The sequence below is a fragment of the Arachis hypogaea genome, chromosome 6, assembly GCF_003086295.3.
Source record: "Arachis hypogaea cultivar Tifrunner chromosome 6, arahy.Tifrunner.gnm2.J5K5, whole genome shotgun sequence".
Taxonomy (NCBI): domain Eukaryota; kingdom Viridiplantae; phylum Streptophyta; class Magnoliopsida; order Fabales; family Fabaceae; genus Arachis; species Arachis hypogaea.
Window position 1 is genome coordinate 40,291,783 of NC_092041.1, and position 14,259 is coordinate 40,306,041.

At 45.4% G+C, this 14,259-nt stretch overlaps 36 non-coding genes across 36 annotated transcripts; all 36 read right to left on the reverse strand.

Moving 5' to 3' along the window:
• Positions 1-266: 266 nt before the first annotated feature.
• Positions 267-385, reverse strand: LOC112698695 (5S ribosomal RNA). Its single transcript, XR_003151838.1, has one exon. It is a non-coding gene; the product is annotated as a 5S ribosomal RNA (ribosomal RNA).
• Positions 386-564: 179 nt separating this feature from the next.
• LOC112699165 (5S ribosomal RNA) lies at positions 565-682 on the reverse strand. The gene has a single exon (XR_003152282.1). It is a non-coding gene; the product is annotated as a 5S ribosomal RNA (ribosomal RNA).
• Positions 683-861: 179 nt separating this feature from the next.
• Positions 862-980, reverse strand: LOC112699131 (5S ribosomal RNA). Its single transcript, XR_003152250.1, has one exon. It is a non-coding gene; the product is annotated as a 5S ribosomal RNA (ribosomal RNA).
• Positions 981-1,160: 180 nt separating this feature from the next.
• LOC112698635 (5S ribosomal RNA) lies at positions 1,161-1,279 on the reverse strand. Its single transcript, XR_003151781.1, has one exon. It is a non-coding gene; the product is annotated as a 5S ribosomal RNA (ribosomal RNA).
• Positions 1,280-1,458: 179 nt separating this feature from the next.
• Positions 1,459-1,576, reverse strand: LOC112699325 (5S ribosomal RNA). The gene has a single exon (XR_003152405.1). It is a non-coding gene; the product is annotated as a 5S ribosomal RNA (ribosomal RNA).
• Positions 1,577-1,755: 179 nt separating this feature from the next.
• Positions 1,756-1,874, reverse strand: LOC112699217 (5S ribosomal RNA). The gene has a single exon (XR_003152330.1). It is a non-coding gene; the product is annotated as a 5S ribosomal RNA (ribosomal RNA).
• A 179-nt stretch (positions 1,875-2,053) lies between these two features.
• Positions 2,054-2,172, reverse strand: LOC112698767 (5S ribosomal RNA). Its single transcript, XR_003151906.1, has one exon. It is a non-coding gene; the product is annotated as a 5S ribosomal RNA (ribosomal RNA).
• A 201-nt stretch (positions 2,173-2,373) lies between these two features.
• LOC112699101 (5S ribosomal RNA) lies at positions 2,374-2,492 on the reverse strand. The gene has a single exon (XR_003152222.1). It is a non-coding gene; the product is annotated as a 5S ribosomal RNA (ribosomal RNA).
• Positions 2,493-2,692: 200 nt separating this feature from the next.
• On the reverse strand, positions 2,693-2,811 carry LOC112698943 (5S ribosomal RNA). The gene has a single exon (XR_003152072.1). It is a non-coding gene; the product is annotated as a 5S ribosomal RNA (ribosomal RNA).
• A 179-nt stretch (positions 2,812-2,990) lies between these two features.
• On the reverse strand, positions 2,991-3,109 carry LOC112699285 (5S ribosomal RNA). The gene has a single exon (XR_003152369.1). It is a non-coding gene; the product is annotated as a 5S ribosomal RNA (ribosomal RNA).
• A 189-nt stretch (positions 3,110-3,298) lies between these two features.
• Positions 3,299-3,417, reverse strand: LOC112698527 (5S ribosomal RNA). The gene has a single exon (XR_003151678.1). It is a non-coding gene; the product is annotated as a 5S ribosomal RNA (ribosomal RNA).
• A 200-nt stretch (positions 3,418-3,617) lies between these two features.
• Positions 3,618-3,736, reverse strand: LOC112698939 (5S ribosomal RNA). The gene has a single exon (XR_003152068.1). It is a non-coding gene; the product is annotated as a 5S ribosomal RNA (ribosomal RNA).
• A 177-nt stretch (positions 3,737-3,913) lies between these two features.
• On the reverse strand, positions 3,914-4,032 carry LOC112698769 (5S ribosomal RNA). The gene has a single exon (XR_003151908.1). It is a non-coding gene; the product is annotated as a 5S ribosomal RNA (ribosomal RNA).
• A 201-nt stretch (positions 4,033-4,233) lies between these two features.
• LOC112699153 (5S ribosomal RNA) lies at positions 4,234-4,352 on the reverse strand. The gene has a single exon (XR_003152271.1). It is a non-coding gene; the product is annotated as a 5S ribosomal RNA (ribosomal RNA).
• A 195-nt stretch (positions 4,353-4,547) lies between these two features.
• On the reverse strand, positions 4,548-4,666 carry LOC112698940 (5S ribosomal RNA). Its single transcript, XR_003152069.1, has one exon. It is a non-coding gene; the product is annotated as a 5S ribosomal RNA (ribosomal RNA).
• Positions 4,667-4,845: 179 nt separating this feature from the next.
• Positions 4,846-4,964, reverse strand: LOC112699151 (5S ribosomal RNA). The gene has a single exon (XR_003152269.1). It is a non-coding gene; the product is annotated as a 5S ribosomal RNA (ribosomal RNA).
• Positions 4,965-5,152: 188 nt separating this feature from the next.
• LOC112698870 (5S ribosomal RNA) lies at positions 5,153-5,271 on the reverse strand. The gene has a single exon (XR_003152004.1). It is a non-coding gene; the product is annotated as a 5S ribosomal RNA (ribosomal RNA).
• Positions 5,272-5,471: 200 nt separating this feature from the next.
• LOC112698722 (5S ribosomal RNA) lies at positions 5,472-5,590 on the reverse strand. Its single transcript, XR_003151863.1, has one exon. It is a non-coding gene; the product is annotated as a 5S ribosomal RNA (ribosomal RNA).
• A 200-nt stretch (positions 5,591-5,790) lies between these two features.
• Positions 5,791-5,909, reverse strand: LOC112699252 (5S ribosomal RNA). The gene has a single exon (XR_003152357.1). It is a non-coding gene; the product is annotated as a 5S ribosomal RNA (ribosomal RNA).
• Positions 5,910-6,108: 199 nt separating this feature from the next.
• LOC112699372 (5S ribosomal RNA) lies at positions 6,109-6,227 on the reverse strand. Its single transcript, XR_003152447.1, has one exon. It is a non-coding gene; the product is annotated as a 5S ribosomal RNA (ribosomal RNA).
• Positions 6,228-8,899: 2,672 nt separating this feature from the next.
• On the reverse strand, positions 8,900-9,018 carry LOC112698842 (5S ribosomal RNA). Its single transcript, XR_003151976.1, has one exon. It is a non-coding gene; the product is annotated as a 5S ribosomal RNA (ribosomal RNA).
• Positions 9,019-9,268: 250 nt separating this feature from the next.
• LOC112698893 (5S ribosomal RNA) lies at positions 9,269-9,387 on the reverse strand. The gene has a single exon (XR_003152025.1). It is a non-coding gene; the product is annotated as a 5S ribosomal RNA (ribosomal RNA).
• Positions 9,388-9,565: 178 nt separating this feature from the next.
• Positions 9,566-9,684, reverse strand: LOC112699193 (5S ribosomal RNA). Its single transcript, XR_003152308.1, has one exon. It is a non-coding gene; the product is annotated as a 5S ribosomal RNA (ribosomal RNA).
• A 708-nt stretch (positions 9,685-10,392) lies between these two features.
• Positions 10,393-10,511, reverse strand: LOC112699220 (5S ribosomal RNA). Its single transcript, XR_003152333.1, has one exon. It is a non-coding gene; the product is annotated as a 5S ribosomal RNA (ribosomal RNA).
• Positions 10,512-10,700: 189 nt separating this feature from the next.
• On the reverse strand, positions 10,701-10,819 carry LOC112699212 (5S ribosomal RNA). Its single transcript, XR_003152325.1, has one exon. It is a non-coding gene; the product is annotated as a 5S ribosomal RNA (ribosomal RNA).
• Positions 10,820-11,009: 190 nt separating this feature from the next.
• On the reverse strand, positions 11,010-11,128 carry LOC112698619 (5S ribosomal RNA). The gene has a single exon (XR_003151766.1). It is a non-coding gene; the product is annotated as a 5S ribosomal RNA (ribosomal RNA).
• A 178-nt stretch (positions 11,129-11,306) lies between these two features.
• Positions 11,307-11,425, reverse strand: LOC112699319 (5S ribosomal RNA). Its single transcript, XR_003152400.1, has one exon. It is a non-coding gene; the product is annotated as a 5S ribosomal RNA (ribosomal RNA).
• A 160-nt stretch (positions 11,426-11,585) lies between these two features.
• LOC112699164 (5S ribosomal RNA) lies at positions 11,586-11,704 on the reverse strand. The gene has a single exon (XR_003152281.1). It is a non-coding gene; the product is annotated as a 5S ribosomal RNA (ribosomal RNA).
• Positions 11,705-11,882: 178 nt separating this feature from the next.
• LOC112699119 (5S ribosomal RNA) lies at positions 11,883-12,001 on the reverse strand. Its single transcript, XR_003152239.1, has one exon. It is a non-coding gene; the product is annotated as a 5S ribosomal RNA (ribosomal RNA).
• Positions 12,002-12,185: 184 nt separating this feature from the next.
• LOC112699355 (5S ribosomal RNA) lies at positions 12,186-12,304 on the reverse strand. Its single transcript, XR_003152431.1, has one exon. It is a non-coding gene; the product is annotated as a 5S ribosomal RNA (ribosomal RNA).
• Positions 12,305-12,483: 179 nt separating this feature from the next.
• On the reverse strand, positions 12,484-12,602 carry LOC112699107 (5S ribosomal RNA). Its single transcript, XR_003152228.1, has one exon. It is a non-coding gene; the product is annotated as a 5S ribosomal RNA (ribosomal RNA).
• A 191-nt stretch (positions 12,603-12,793) lies between these two features.
• LOC112699178 (5S ribosomal RNA) lies at positions 12,794-12,912 on the reverse strand. Its single transcript, XR_003152294.1, has one exon. It is a non-coding gene; the product is annotated as a 5S ribosomal RNA (ribosomal RNA).
• Positions 12,913-13,092: 180 nt separating this feature from the next.
• LOC112699124 (5S ribosomal RNA) lies at positions 13,093-13,211 on the reverse strand. Its single transcript, XR_003152244.1, has one exon. It is a non-coding gene; the product is annotated as a 5S ribosomal RNA (ribosomal RNA).
• A 179-nt stretch (positions 13,212-13,390) lies between these two features.
• Positions 13,391-13,509, reverse strand: LOC112699065 (5S ribosomal RNA). Its single transcript, XR_003152188.1, has one exon. It is a non-coding gene; the product is annotated as a 5S ribosomal RNA (ribosomal RNA).
• Positions 13,510-13,690: 181 nt separating this feature from the next.
• On the reverse strand, positions 13,691-13,809 carry LOC112699037 (5S ribosomal RNA). Its single transcript, XR_003152162.1, has one exon. It is a non-coding gene; the product is annotated as a 5S ribosomal RNA (ribosomal RNA).
• A 190-nt stretch (positions 13,810-13,999) lies between these two features.
• On the reverse strand, positions 14,000-14,118 carry LOC112699090 (5S ribosomal RNA). Its single transcript, XR_003152212.1, has one exon. It is a non-coding gene; the product is annotated as a 5S ribosomal RNA (ribosomal RNA).
• Between the last annotated feature and the right edge of the window lie 141 nt (positions 14,119-14,259).

Below are 14,259 nucleotides of genomic sequence, written 5' to 3' on the forward strand. Positions count from 1 at the left end.
TCACCATCCTAGTACTACTCTGCCCAAGCACGCTTAACTGCGGAGTTTTGATGGGATCCGGTGCATTAGTGCTGGTATGATCGCACCTGTTAAAGTATGCGCACACAATTATCATAAGCATGTCTCGTGACGTAGGGTAAGTCGAGCTGCGAATCCCTGCGGGGCCCGTGCGAGCTTGCCGAAAATCAGGTAATTGAGGCTCGCTTTAGCTAAACTATTCAAGATAGTATCGTTTAAAGAACGAGGGTAAGCACGACGTAAAAAAAAAGGTGCAACACAAGGACTTCCCAAGAGATCACCCATCCTAGTACTACTCTCGCCCAAGCACGCTTAACTGCGGAGTTCTGATGGGATCCGGTGCATTAGTGCTGGTATGATCGCACCTATTAAAGTTTACGCACATAATTATCATAAGCATCTCTCGCGACGTAGGGTAAGTCGAGCTGCTAATCCCTGTGGGGCCTGTGCGAGCTTGCCGAAAATAAGGTCATTGAGGCTCGCTTTAGCTAAACTATTCAAGAAAGCGTCGTTTAAAAAACGGGGGTAAGCACGACGTAAAAAAAAAAGGTGCAACACGAGAACTTCCCAAGAGGTCACCCATCCTAGTACTACTCTCGCCCAAGCACGTTAACTGCGGAGTTCTGATGGGATCCGGCACATTAGGGCTGGTATGATCGCACCTATTAAAGTATGCGTACATAATTATCATAAGCATCTCTCGCGACGTAGGGTAAGTCGAGTTGCGAATCCCTGCGGGGCCTGTGCGAGCTTGCCGAAAATCAGGTCATTGAGGCTCGCTTTAGCTAAACTATTCAAGATAGCTTCGTTTAAAGAACGAGGGTAAGCACGACGTAAAAAAAAAGGGTGAAACACGAGGACTTCCCAAGAGGTCACCCATCCTAGTACTACTCTCGCCCAAGCACGCATAACTGCGGAGTTCTGATGGGATCCGGTGCATTTGTGCTGGTATGATCGCACCTATTAAAGTATGCGCACACAATTATCATAAGCATGTCTCGTGACGTAGGGTAAGTCGAGCTGCGAATCCCTGCGGGGCCCGTGCGAGCTTGCCAAAAATCAGGTAATTGAGGCTCGCTTTAGCTAAACTATTCAACATAGTGTCGTTTAAAGAACGAGGGTAAGCACGACGTAAAAAAAAAAAGGTGCAACACGAGAACTTCCCAAGAGGTCACCCATCCTAGTACTACTCTCGCCCAAGCACGCTTAACTGCGGAGTTCTGATAGGATCCGGTGCATTAGTGCTGGTATGATCGCACCTATTAAAGTTTACGCACATAATTATCATAAGCATCTCTCGCGACGTAGGGTAAGTCGAGCTGCTAATCCCTGCGGGGCCTGTACGAGCTTGCCGAAAATCAGGTCATTGAGGCTCGCTTTAGCTAAACTATTCAAGATAGCATTGTTTAAAGAACGAGGGTAAGCACGACGTAAAAAAAAAAGGTGCAACACGAGAACTTCCCAAGAGGTCACCCATCCTAGTACTACTCTCGCCCAAGCACGTTAACTGCGGAGTTCTGATGGGATCCGGCACATTAGGGCTGGTATGATCGTACCTATTAAAGTATGCGTACATAATTATCATAAGCATCTCTCGCGACGTAGGGTAAGTTGAGCTGCGAATCCCTGCGGGGCCCGTGCGAGCTTGTCGAAAATCAGGAAATTGAGGCTTGCTTTAGCTAAACTATTCAAGATAGCGTCGTTTAAAGAACGAGGGTAAGTACGACGTAAAAAAAAAAAGTTCAACACAAGGACTTCCCAGGAGGTCACCCATCCTAGTACAACTCTCGCCCAAGCACGCTTAACTGCGGAGTTCTAATAGGATCCAGTGCATTAGTGCTGGTATGATCGCACCTATTAAAGCTTGCGCACATAATTATCATAAGCATCTCTCGCGACATAGGGTAAGTCGAGCTGCGAATCCCTGCGGGGCCTGTGCGAGGTTGCCGAAAATCAGGTCATTGAGGCTCGCTTTAGCTAAACTATTCAAGATAGCGTCGTTTAAAGAACGAGGGTAAGCACGACGTAAAAAAAAAAGGTGCAACACGAGGACTTCCCAGGAGGTCACCCATCCTAGTACTACTCTCGTCCAAGCACGCTTAGCTGTGGAGTTCTGATGGGATCCGGTGCATTAGTGCTGGTATGATCGCACCTATTAAAGTATGCGCACATAATTATCATAAGCATCTCTCGCGACATAGGGTAAGTCGAGCTGCGAATCCCTGCGGGGCCTGTGCGAGCTTGCCGAAAATTAGGTAATTGAGGCACGCTTTAGCTAAACTATTCAAGATAGCGTCATTTAAAGAACGAGGGTAAGCACGACGTAAAAAAAAAATAAAAAAATAAAAAATAAAAGAGGTGCAACACGAGGACTTCCCAGGAGGTCACCCATCCTAGTACTAATCTCGCTGAAGCACGCTTAACTGCAGAGTTCTGATGGGATCCGGTGCATTAGTGCTGGTATGATCGCACCTGTTAAAGTATGCGCACATAATTATCATAAGCATGTCTCGCGACGTAGGGTAAGTCGAGCTGCGAATCCCTGCAGAGCCCGTGCGAGGTTGCCAAAAATCAGGTAATTGAGGCTCGCTTTAGCTAAACTATTCAAGATAGCGTCGTTTAAAGAAAGAGGGTAAGCACGACGTAAAAAAAAATAAAAAAATAAAAAATAAAAGAGGTGCAACACGAGGACTTCCCAAGAGGTCACCCATCCTAGTACTACTCTCGCCGAAGCACGCTTAACTGCAGAGTTCTGATGGGATCCGGTGTATTAGTGCTGGTATGATCGCACCTATTAAAGTATGCGCACATAATTATCATAAGCATCTCTCGCGACATAGGGTAAGTCGAGGTGCGAATCCCTGCGTGGCCCGTGCGAGCTTGCCGAAAATCAGGTCATTGAGGCTCGCTTTAGCTAAACAATTCAAGATAGCGTCGTTTAAAGAACGAGGGTAAGCACGATGTTAAAAAAAAAGGTGCAACACCAGGACTTCCCAGAAGGTCACCCATCCTAGTACAACTCTCACCCAAGCACGCTTAACTGCAGAGTTCTGATGGGATCCGTTGCATTAGTGCTGGTATGATCACACCTATTAAAGTATGCGCACATAATTGTCATAAGCATGTCTCATGACGTAGGGTAAGTCGAGCTGCAAATCCCTGCGGGTCCCGTGCGAGCTTGCCGAAAATCAGGTAATTCAGGCTCGCTTTAGCTAAACTATTCAAGATAGCGTCGTTTAAAGAACGAGGGTAAGTACGACGTAAAAAAAAAAGAAAAAAAAAGGTGCAACACGAGGGCTTCCCAGGAGGTCACCCATCCTAGTACTACTCTCGCCCAAGCACGCTTAACTGCGGAGTTCTGATGGGATCCGGTGTATTAGTGCTGGTATGATCGCACCTATTAAAGTATGCGCATATAATTATCATAAGCATGTCTCGCGACGTAGTGTAAGTCGAGCTGCGAATCCCTGCGGGGCTCGTGCGAGCTTGCCAAAAATCAGGTCATTTAGGCTCGCTTTAGCTAAACTATTCAAGATAGCGTCGTTTAAAGAACGAGGGTAAGCACGGCGTAAAAAAAAATAAAAAAATAAAAAATAAAAGAGGTGCAACACGAGGACTTCCCAGGAGGTCACCCGTCCTCGTACTACTCTCGCCCAAGCACGCTTAACTGCGGAGTTCTGATGGGATCCGGTGCATTAGTGCTGGTATGATTGCAACTATTAAAGTATGCGCACGTAATTATCATAAGCATCTCTCGCGACGTAGGGTAAGTCGAGCTGCGAATCCCTGCGGGGACTGTGTGAGCATGCCGAAAATTAGGTCATTGAGGCTCGCTTTAGCTAAACTATTCAAGATAGCGTCGTTTAAAGAACGAGGGTAAGCACGACGTAAAAAAAAGGTGCAACACGAGGACTTCCCAGGAGGTCACCCATCCTAGTACTACTCTCGTCCAAGCACGCTTAGCTGTGGAGTTCTGATGGGATCCGGTGCATTAGTGCTGGTATGATCGCACCTATTAAAGTATGCGCACATAATTATCATAAGCATCTCTCGCGACATAGGGTAAGTCGAGCTGCGAATCCCTGCGGGGCCTGTGCGAGCTTGCCGAAAATTAGGTAATTGAGGCACGCTTTAGCTAAACTATTCAAGATAGCGTCATTTAAAGAACGAGGGTAAGCACGACGTAAAAAAAAAATAAAATAATAAAAAATAAAAGAGGTGCAACACGAGGACTTCCCAGGAGGTCACCCATCCTAGTACTAATCTCGCCGAAGCCCGCTTTACTGCAGAGTTCTGATGGGATCCGGTGCATTAGTGCTGGTATGATCGCACCTGTTAAAGTATGCGCACATAATTATCATAAGCATGTCTCGCGACGTAGGGTAAGTCGAGCTGCGAATCCCTGCAGAGCCCGTGCGAGGTTGCCAAAAATCAGGTAATTGAGGCTCGCTTTAGCTAAACTATTCAAGATAGCGTCGTTTAAAGAAAGAGGGTAAGCACGACGTAAAAAAAAATAAAAAAAAAGAAGAGAGGTGCAACACGAGGACTTCCCAGGAGGTCACCCGTCCTCGTACTACTCTCGCCCAAGCACGCTTAACTGCGGAGTTCTGATGGGATCCGGTGCATTAGTGCTGGTATGATTGCAACTATTAAAGTATGCGCACGTAATTATCATAAGCATCTCTCGCGACGTAGGGTAAGTCGAGCTGCGAATCCCTGCGGGGACTGTGTGAGCATGCCGAAAATTAGGTCATTGAGGCTCGCTTTAGCTAAACTATTCAAGATAGCGTCGTTTAAAAAACGAGGGTAAGAAAGACGTAAAAAAAAAAGGTGCAACACGAGGACTTCCCAGGAGGTCACCCATCCTAGTACTACTCTCGCGCAAGCAAGCTTAACTACAGAGTTCTGATGGGATCCAGTGCATTAGTGCTGGTATGATCGCACCTGTTAAAGTATGCGCACACAATTATCATAAGGATGTCTCGCGACGTAGGGTAAGTCGAGCTGCGAATCTCTGCGGGCCCGGGCGAGCTTGCCGAAAATCAGGTCATTGAGGCTCGCTTTAGCTAAACTATTCAAGATAGCGTCGTTTAAAGAACGCGGGTAACCACGACGTAAAAAAAAAAAAAAAAGAAAGGTGCAGCACGAGGACTTCCCAAGAGGTCACCCATCCTAGTACTACTCTCGCCCAAGCACGCTTAACTGCGGAGCTCTGATGGGATCCGGTGCATTTGTGCTGGTATGATCGCACCTGTTAAAGTATGCGCACACAATTATCATAAGCATGTCTCGAGACGTAGGGTAAGTCGAGTTGCGAATCCCTGCGTTGCCCGTGCGAGCTTGCCGAAAATCAGGTCATTGAGGCTCGCTTTAGCTAAACTATTCAAGATAGCGTCGTTTAAAGAACGAGGGTAAGCACGACGTAAAAAAAAATAAAAAAATAAAAAATAAAAGAGGTGCAACACGAGGACTTCCCAGGAGGTCACCCATAATAGTACTACTCTCGCCCAAGCACGCTTAACTGCAGAGTTCTGATGGGATCCGGTGCATTAGTGCTGGTATGATCGCACCTATTAAAGTATGCGCACATAATTATCATAAGCATGTCTCGCGACGTAGGGTAAGTCGAGCTGCGAATCCCTGTGGAGCCCGTGCGAGCTTGCCAAAAATCAGGTAATTGAGGCTCGCTTTAGCTAAACTATTCAAGATAGCGTCGTTTAAAGAACGAGGGTAAGCACGACGTAAAAATAAATAAAAAAATAAAAAATAAAAGAGGTGCAACACGAGGACTTCCCAGGAGGTCACCCATCCTAGTACTACTCTCGCCGAAGCATGCTTTACTGCAGATTTCTGATGGGATCCGGTGCATTAGTGCTGGTATGATCGCACCTATTAAAGTATGCGCACATAATTATCATAAGCATGTCTCGCGACGTAGGGTAAGTCGAGCTGCGAATCCCTGCGGGGCCCGTGCGAGCTTGTCGAAAATCAGGTAATTGAGGCTTGCTTTAGCTAAACTATTTAAGATAGCGTCGTTTAAAGAATGAGAGTAAGCATGACGTAAAAAAAATAAAAAAATAAAAAATAAAAGAGGTGCAACACGAGGACTTCCCAGGAGGTCACCCATCCTAGTACTACTCTCACCGAAGCATGCTTAACTGCAGAGTTCTGATGGGATCCGGTGCATTAGTGCTGGTATGATCGCTGATGACATGTCACCATGTCATGTTTTTCTATGCTTTTTCATTTGTTTTCAATAGGTTTTATGCACTTTCTTGAGCCATAAGCAAGCCAATTGGGTAGATTTTCATGTTTCCTTTGATTTAATCAACCATGTATGAATTAATGTAATTTCATGAGATTTTATGCTATAATTGTCATATATTATGAAAGAATAACAAACTCATGATTTTGAGCAAAGCTTTGATGTGTTTGGTTGATTGATGATAGGTGAAAAAAGCTTCGAGAAAGGTTGAAGCAAGAAGGAATGGCTAGGAGGAAGAGAGGACAAAAAGTTTGAGCAAAAGTTTGCCTCAAACTTTAGCTCAAACTTTTGGATTAATTGAAAACGAACCAGGGAGCAAAAAGCTTGACCAAAAGTTTGCCTCAAACTTTTGGGCAAACTTTTGGGCGAAAAGCTGGAGCAAAAGTTAGCCTCAAACTTTTGTGCAAACTTTTGGGCAAAAAGCTGGAGCAAAAGTTAGCCTCAAACTTTTTGGCAAACTTTTGGCATCACAAATCAACACCCTGGAGAGCAAAAGTTTGCGCCAACGTTAGCCTCAAACATTTTGGCTAACGTTGGCGCATGAACAACACACCCATGGGAGAAAAAGCTTGCGCCAACGTTTGCCTCAAGCTTTTTGGCAAACGTTGGCGCCACAAGGCATACAAGGGTATACTTCCAACAAGAATAACTTGAGCTACAGAGCTCCAAATGAGGTGATTCAAAAAGCAATGGAAAGTAGGAATCGAGAGCTTTCCAAGCATATATGGCACTGCATGTTGGACACTAAAATTGAGGGAGAAAACTGCCCCGCAATGAGCATAAACGAACATGGTGGCAACCTGCAGTGAGGCCAACTGACCTCTGCACCTTCGACGGAGTATAAATCGAGCTGTAGAGCTCCAAATGATGTGCTCCCAATGGCATTGGAAAGTAGACATCCAGGGCTTTCCAACAATATATAATAGTATGGGGTGGACAATACGTTTGAGCCTCCAAAACTGGCATTTTCGACCACGTTTGAGGCAAACTTTACTCAAACGTTGGGCACCAAAACCAGCGACCCTGTCCTCTTCAAAGGAGCATAGCTTGAGTTGTAGATGTCCAATTGAGGTGATTCCAATTGGGTTAGAAAGCTGACATTCAGAGCTTTCCAACCATATATAATAGTCTATAGTGGGCATAAAATTGGCAATGTTGACAAGAGGACAAAGTAGCGCCATGAGTGTGCAAGGGGAGGCCAACGTTGGAGCAAAAGTTTGACCCCTAACTTTTGCCCCAACGTTGGTAGCAGCAAATAAGGGTAGCTGGTATAAAAAATTTGAGTAAAAGTTTGCCTCAAACTTTTACTCAAACTTTTACTCAAACTTTTACTCAAACTTTTAAGATTCACAACCCGGTTCACATTGGTTCTCTCTCCAACTCCAAGAGCAATCAACCAAGGCCTCTATCAACCCAATTCCATCAAGAGCAAGGGCCCAATTGACACCACTCAAAGGCACAAGAGATAGTTAGAATAGAAATTTCATTTTAATTGTAATTTGTTTTGAATTTCATTTTCATTTTGTAAAAATGCCTATATAAGGCATCATTCTCATTTTAGAAAGTAAGCCCGAATAGAGAGAATAGGAGGCGAGCTCCACTAGGGAGCATTAGGAATACAGAACTCTCTCTCTTTAGTTTTTATTTTTGTTTTAAATCTTGGGTTGAGAATTGAAGAAATTCTGTTTCAATCTCACCTTGAGAATTCTCTCTGTTTTCTTCTTCTGCAAACTTTCAAGTGAATTGTGATTTGAATCAAAGTTCGTTTCATCGCTTTCATCTTTAATTTTCCTGCATCTTGTTTGCTAGCGGATCAAGGAAGGAATTGAGATCTAGACTTGTTTTCTAGTCTCATTGATTTCCTGAGATCTTCAACCTCTCATTTAGATTTTGCAATTGAGCTGCATTTCATTTTCTGTTCGGATCCTCAATTCAATTTACATTAAGCCTGCTACAAATCTCATTTACTTTCCTGCACGTGTGTTCCTCTGCATTTTACATTTGAGCCACTGTGATCTGAATTTACTTTTCATGAAATTTTAATTTCCTTGCAATTGTTCTAAGCTTTGATTTACTGCTTTCATTTAATTTCCCTGCACCCAGTCCCCTTTACTTTCATGCAATTTATATTTCTTGCAATTTAAGTTTCAGCTATTTTACTTTCTTGCTCTTTAAGTTACTTGCAATTTTACTTTCTGCACTTTATAATTCCTGCAAGTTTACATTCTGTTGGCTTCAATTGTCACTCAAATCATTCAATGTTAGCTTGACTAAACTAATCACCCACTAAAGTTGCTTGATCCATCAATCCCTGTGGGATCGACCTCACTCCCGTGAGTTTTATTACTTGATGCGACCCGGTGCACTTGCCGGTTAGTTTTGGGTGTTTTGGAGAAATTCGTTTTTCCACAAAAATATCCATCAATCGCACCTATTAAAGTATGCGCACATAATTATCATAAGCATGTCTCGCGACGTAGGGTAAGTCGAGCTGCGAATCCCTGCGGGCCCGTGCGAGTTTGCCGAAAATCAGGTCATTGAGGCTCGCTTTAGCTAAACTATTCAAGATAGCGTCGTTTAAAGAACGAGGGTAAGCACGACGTAAAAAAAAATAAATAGGTGCAACACGAGGACTTCCCAGGAAGTCACCCATCCTAGTACTACTCTCGCCCAAGCACGCTTAACTGCGGAGTTCTGATAGGATCCGGTGCATTAGTGCTGGTATGATCGCACCTATTAAAGTTTGCGCACATAATTATCATAAGACCGTCTCGCGACGTAGGATAAGTCGAGCTGCGAATGCACCTATTAAAGTTTGCGCACATAATTATCATAAGCATGTCTCGCGACGTAGGGTAAGTCGAGCTGCGAATCCCTGCGGGGCCCGTGCGAGCTTGCCGAAAATAAGGTCATTGAGGCTCGCTTTAGCTAAACTATTCAAGATAGCGTCGTTTAAAGAACGAGGGTAAGCACGATGTAAAAAAAAAGGTGCAACACGAGGACTTCCCAGGAGGTCACCCATCCAAGTACTACTCTCGCCCACGCACGCTTAACTGCGGAGTTCTGATGGGATCCGGTGCATTAGTGCTTGTATGATCGCACCTGTTAAAGTATGCGCACACAATTATCATATGCATGTCTCGCGACGTAGGGTAACTCGAGTTGCGAATCCCTGCGTGGCCCGTGCGAGCTTGCCAAAAATCAGGTCATTGAGGCTTGCTTTAGCTAAACTATTCAAGATAGCGTCGTTTAAAGAACGAGGGTAAGCACGATGTTAAAAAAAAGGTGCAACACCAGGACTTCCCACAAGGTCGCCCATCCTAGTACAACTCTCGCCCAAGCACGCTTAACTGCAGAGTTCTGATGGGATCTGTTGCATTAGTGCTGGTATGATCACACCTATTAAAGTATGCGCACATAATTGTCATAAGCATGTCTCGCGACGTAGGGTAAGTCGAGCTGCAAATCCCTACGGGTCCCGTGCGAGCTTGCCGAAAATCAGGTAATTGAGGCTCGCTTTAGCTAAACTATACAAGATAGCGACGTTTAAAGAACGAGGGTAAGCACAACGTAAAAAAAAAAGAAAAAAAAAGGTGCAACACGAGGACAGCACGCTTAACTGCAGAGTTCTGATGGGATCCGGTGTATTAGTGCTGGTATGATCGCACCTATTAAAGTATGCGCACACAATTATCATAAGCATGTCTCGCGACGTAGTGTAAGTCGAGCAGCGAATCCCTGCGGGCTCGTGCGAGCTTGCCGAAAATCAGGTCATTTAGGCTCGCTTTAGCTAAACTATTCAAGATAGCGTCGTTTAAAGAACGAGGGTAAGCACGACGTAAAAAAAAAAAAAAAAAAAAGAAGAGAGGTGCAACACGAGGACTTCCCAGGAGGTCCAACCCGGTGCATTTGGGTTGGTATGATCGCACCTGTTAAAGTATGCACACACAATTATCATAAGCATGACTCGAGAAGTAGGGTAAGTCGAGTTGCGAATCCCTGCCTTGCCCGTGCGAGCTTGCCGAAAATCAGGTCATTGAGGCTCGCTTTAGCTAAACTATTCAAGATAGCGTCGTTTAAAGAACGAGGGTAAGCACGATGTTAAAAAAAAGGTGCAACACCAGGACTTTCCAGAAGGTCACCCATCCTAGTACAACTCTCGCCCAAGCACGCTTAACTGCAGAGTTCTGATGGGATCCAGTGCATTAGTGCTGGTATGATCACACCTATTAAAGTATGCGCACATAATTGTCATAAGCATGTCTCGTGACGTAGGGTAAGTCGAGCTGCAAATCCCTGCGGGTCCCGTGCGAGCTTGCCGAATATCAGGTAATTGAGGCTCGCTTTAGCTAAACTATTCAAGATAGCGTCGTTTAAAGAACGAGGGTAAGCACGACGTAAAAAAAAAAGAAAAAAAAAGGTGCAACACGAGGACTTCCCAGGAGGTCACCCATCCTAGTACTACTCTCTCCCAAGCACGCTTAACTGCGGAGATTTGATGGGATCCGGTGTATTAGTGATGGTATGATCGCACCTATTAAAGTATGCGCACGCAATTATCATAAGCATGTCTCGCGACGTAGGGTAAGTCGAGCTGCGAATCCCTGCGGGGCCCGTGCGAGCTTGCCGAAAATAAGGTCATTGAGGCTCGCTTTAGCTAAACTATTCAAGATTGCGTCGATTAAAGAACGAGGGTAAGCACGACGGAAAAAAAAATAATAATAAATAGGTGCAACACGAGGACTTCCCAGGAGGTCACCCATCCTAGTACAACTCTCGCCCAAGCACGCTTAACTGCGGAGTTCTGATGGGATCCGGTGCATTAGTGCTGGTATGATCGCACCTATTAAAGTATGCGCACATAATTATCATAAGCATCTCTCGCGACGTAGGGTAAGTCGAGCTGCGAATCCCTGCGGGGCCCGTGCGAGCTTGCCGAAAATCAGGTCATTGAGGCTCACTTTAGCTAAACTATTCAAGATAGCGTCGTTTAAAGAATGAGGGTAAGCACGACGTTAAAAAAAAGGTGCAACACCAGGACTTCCCAGAAGGTCACCCATCCTAGTATAACTCTCGCCCAAGCACGCTGAACTGCAGAGTTCTGATGGGATCCGGTGCATTAGTGCTGGTATGATCACACCTATTAAAGTATGCGCACATAATTGTCATAAGCATGTCTCGCGACGTAGGGTAAGTCGAGCTGCGAATCCCTGCGGGTCCCGTGCGAGCTTGCCGAAAATTAGGTAATTGAGGCTCGCTTTAAAGAACGAGGGTAAGCACGACGTAAAAAAAAAGAAAAAAAAGGGTGCAACACAAGGACATCCCAGGAGGTCACCCATCCTAGTACTACTCTCGCCCAAGCACGCTTAACTGCAGAGTTCTGATGGGATCCGGTATATTAGTGCTGGTATAATCGCACCTATTAAAGTAAGCGCACACAATTATCATAAGCATGTCTCGCGAAGTAGTGTAAGTCGAGCATCGAATCCCTACGGGGCCCGTGCGAGCTTGCTAAAAATCAAGTCATTTAGGCTCGCTTTAGCTAAACTATTCAAGATAGCGTCGTTTAAAGAACAAGGGTAAGAACGACGTAAAAAAAAAGGTGCAACACGAGGACTTCCCAGGAGGTCACCCATCCTAGTACTACTCTCGCGCAAGCAAGCTTAACTGCAGAGTTCTGACGGGATCCGGTGCATTAGTGCTGGTATGATCGCACCTGTTAAAGTATGCGCACACAATTATCATAAGGATGTCTCGCGACGTAGGGTAAGTCGAGCTGCGAATCCCTGCGGGCCCGGGCGAGCTTGCCAAAAATCAGGTCATTGAGGCTCGCTTTAGCTAAACTATTCAAGATAGCATCGTTTAAAGAACGAGGGTAACCACGACGTAAAAAAAAAAAAGGGAGGTGCAGCACGAGGACTTCCCAAGATGTCACCCATCCTAGTACTACTCTCGCCCAAGCACGCTTAACTACGGAACTCTGATGGGATCCGGTGCATTTGTGTTGGTATGATCGCACCTGTTAAAGTATGCACACACAATTATCATAAGCATGTCTCGAGACGTAGGGTAAGTCGAGTTGTGAATCCCTGCGTTGCTCGTGCGAGCTTGCCGAAAATCAGGTCATTGAGGCTCGCTTTAGCTAAACTATTCAAGATAGCGTCGTTTAAAGAACGAGGGTAAGCACGATATTAAAAAAAAAGGTGCAACACCAGGACTTCCCAGAAGGTTACCCATCCTAGTACAACTCTCGCCCAAGCACGCTTAACTGCAGAGTTCTGATGGGATCCGGTGCATTAGTGCTGGTATGATCACACCTATTAAAGTATGCGCACATAATTGTCATAAGCATGTCTCGCGACGTAGGGTAAGTCGAGCTGCAAATCCCTGCGGGTCCCGTGCGAGCTTGCCGAAAATCAGGTAATTGAGGCTCGCTTTAGCTAAACTATTCATGATAGCGTCGTTTAAAGAACGAGGGTAAGCACGACGTAAAAAAAAAAAGAAAAAAAAAAGGTGCAACACGAGGACTTCCCAGGAGGTCACCCATCCTAGTACTACTCTCTCCCAAGCACGCTTAACTGCGGAGTTTTGATGGGATCCGGTGTATTAGTGATGGTATGATCGCACCTATTAAAGTATGCGCACGCAATTATCATAAGCATGTCTCACGACGTAGGGTAAGTCGAGCAGCGAATCCCTGCGGGGCCCGTGCGAGCTTGCCAAAAATCAAGTCTTTTAGGCTCGCTTTAGCTAAACTATTCAAGATAGCGTCGTTTAAAGAAAGAGGGTAAACACGACGTAAAAAAAAAAAGGTGCAGCACGAGGACTTCCCAAGAGGTCACCTATCCTAGTACTACTCTCGCCCAAGCACGTTTAACTGCGGAGTTCTGATGGGATCTGGTACATTAGTGCTGGTATGATTGCACCTATTAAAGTATGCGCACATAATTTTCATAAGCATCTCTCGCGACGTAAGGTAAGTCGAGTTGCGAATCCCTGCGGGGCCTGTGCGAGCTTACCGAAAATCAGGTCATTGAGGCTCGCTTTAGCTAAACTATTCAAGATAGCGTCGTTTAAAGAACGAGGGTAAGCACGACGTTAAAAAAAAAGGTGCAACACCAGGACTTCCCAGAAGGTCACCCATCCTAGTACTACTCTCGCCCAAGCACGCTTAACTGCGGGGTTCTGATGGGATCCGGTGCATTAGTGCTGGTATGAACGCACCTATTAAAGTATGCGCACATAATTATCATAAGCTTCTCTCGCGACGTAGGGTAAGTCGAGCTGCAAATCCCTGCGGCGCCCGTGCGAGCTTGCCGAAAATAAGGTCATTGCGGCTCGCTTTAGCTAAACTATTCAAGATAGCGTCGTTTAAAGAACGAGGGTAAGCACGATGTTAAAAAAAAAAAGGTGCAACACTAGGACTTCCCAGAAGGTCACCCATCCTAGTACAACTCTCGCCCAAGCACGCTTAACTGCAGAGTTCTGATGGGATCCAGTGCATTAGTGCTGGTATGATCGCACCTATTAAAGTATGCGCACATAATTATCATAAGCATGTCTCGCGACGTAGGGTAAGTCGAGCTGCAAATCCATGCAAGTCCCGTGCGAGCTTGCCGAAAATCAGGTAATTGAGGCTCGCTTTAGTGAAACTATTCAAGATAGCGTCGTTTAAAGAACGAGGGTAAGCACGACGTAAAAAAAAACGAAAAAAAAAAGGTGCATCACAAGGACTTCCCAGGAGGTCACCCATCCTAGTACTACTCTCGCCCAAGCACGATTAACTGCGGAGTTCTGATGGGATCCGGTGTATTAGTGCTGCTATGATCGCACCTATTAAAGTATGCGCAGACAATTATCATAAGCATGTCTCGCGACGTAGTGTAAGTCGAGCAGTGAATCCCTGTGGGGCCCGTGCGAGCTTGCTGAAAATCAGGTCATTTAGGCTCGCTTTAGCTAAACTATTCAAGATAGCG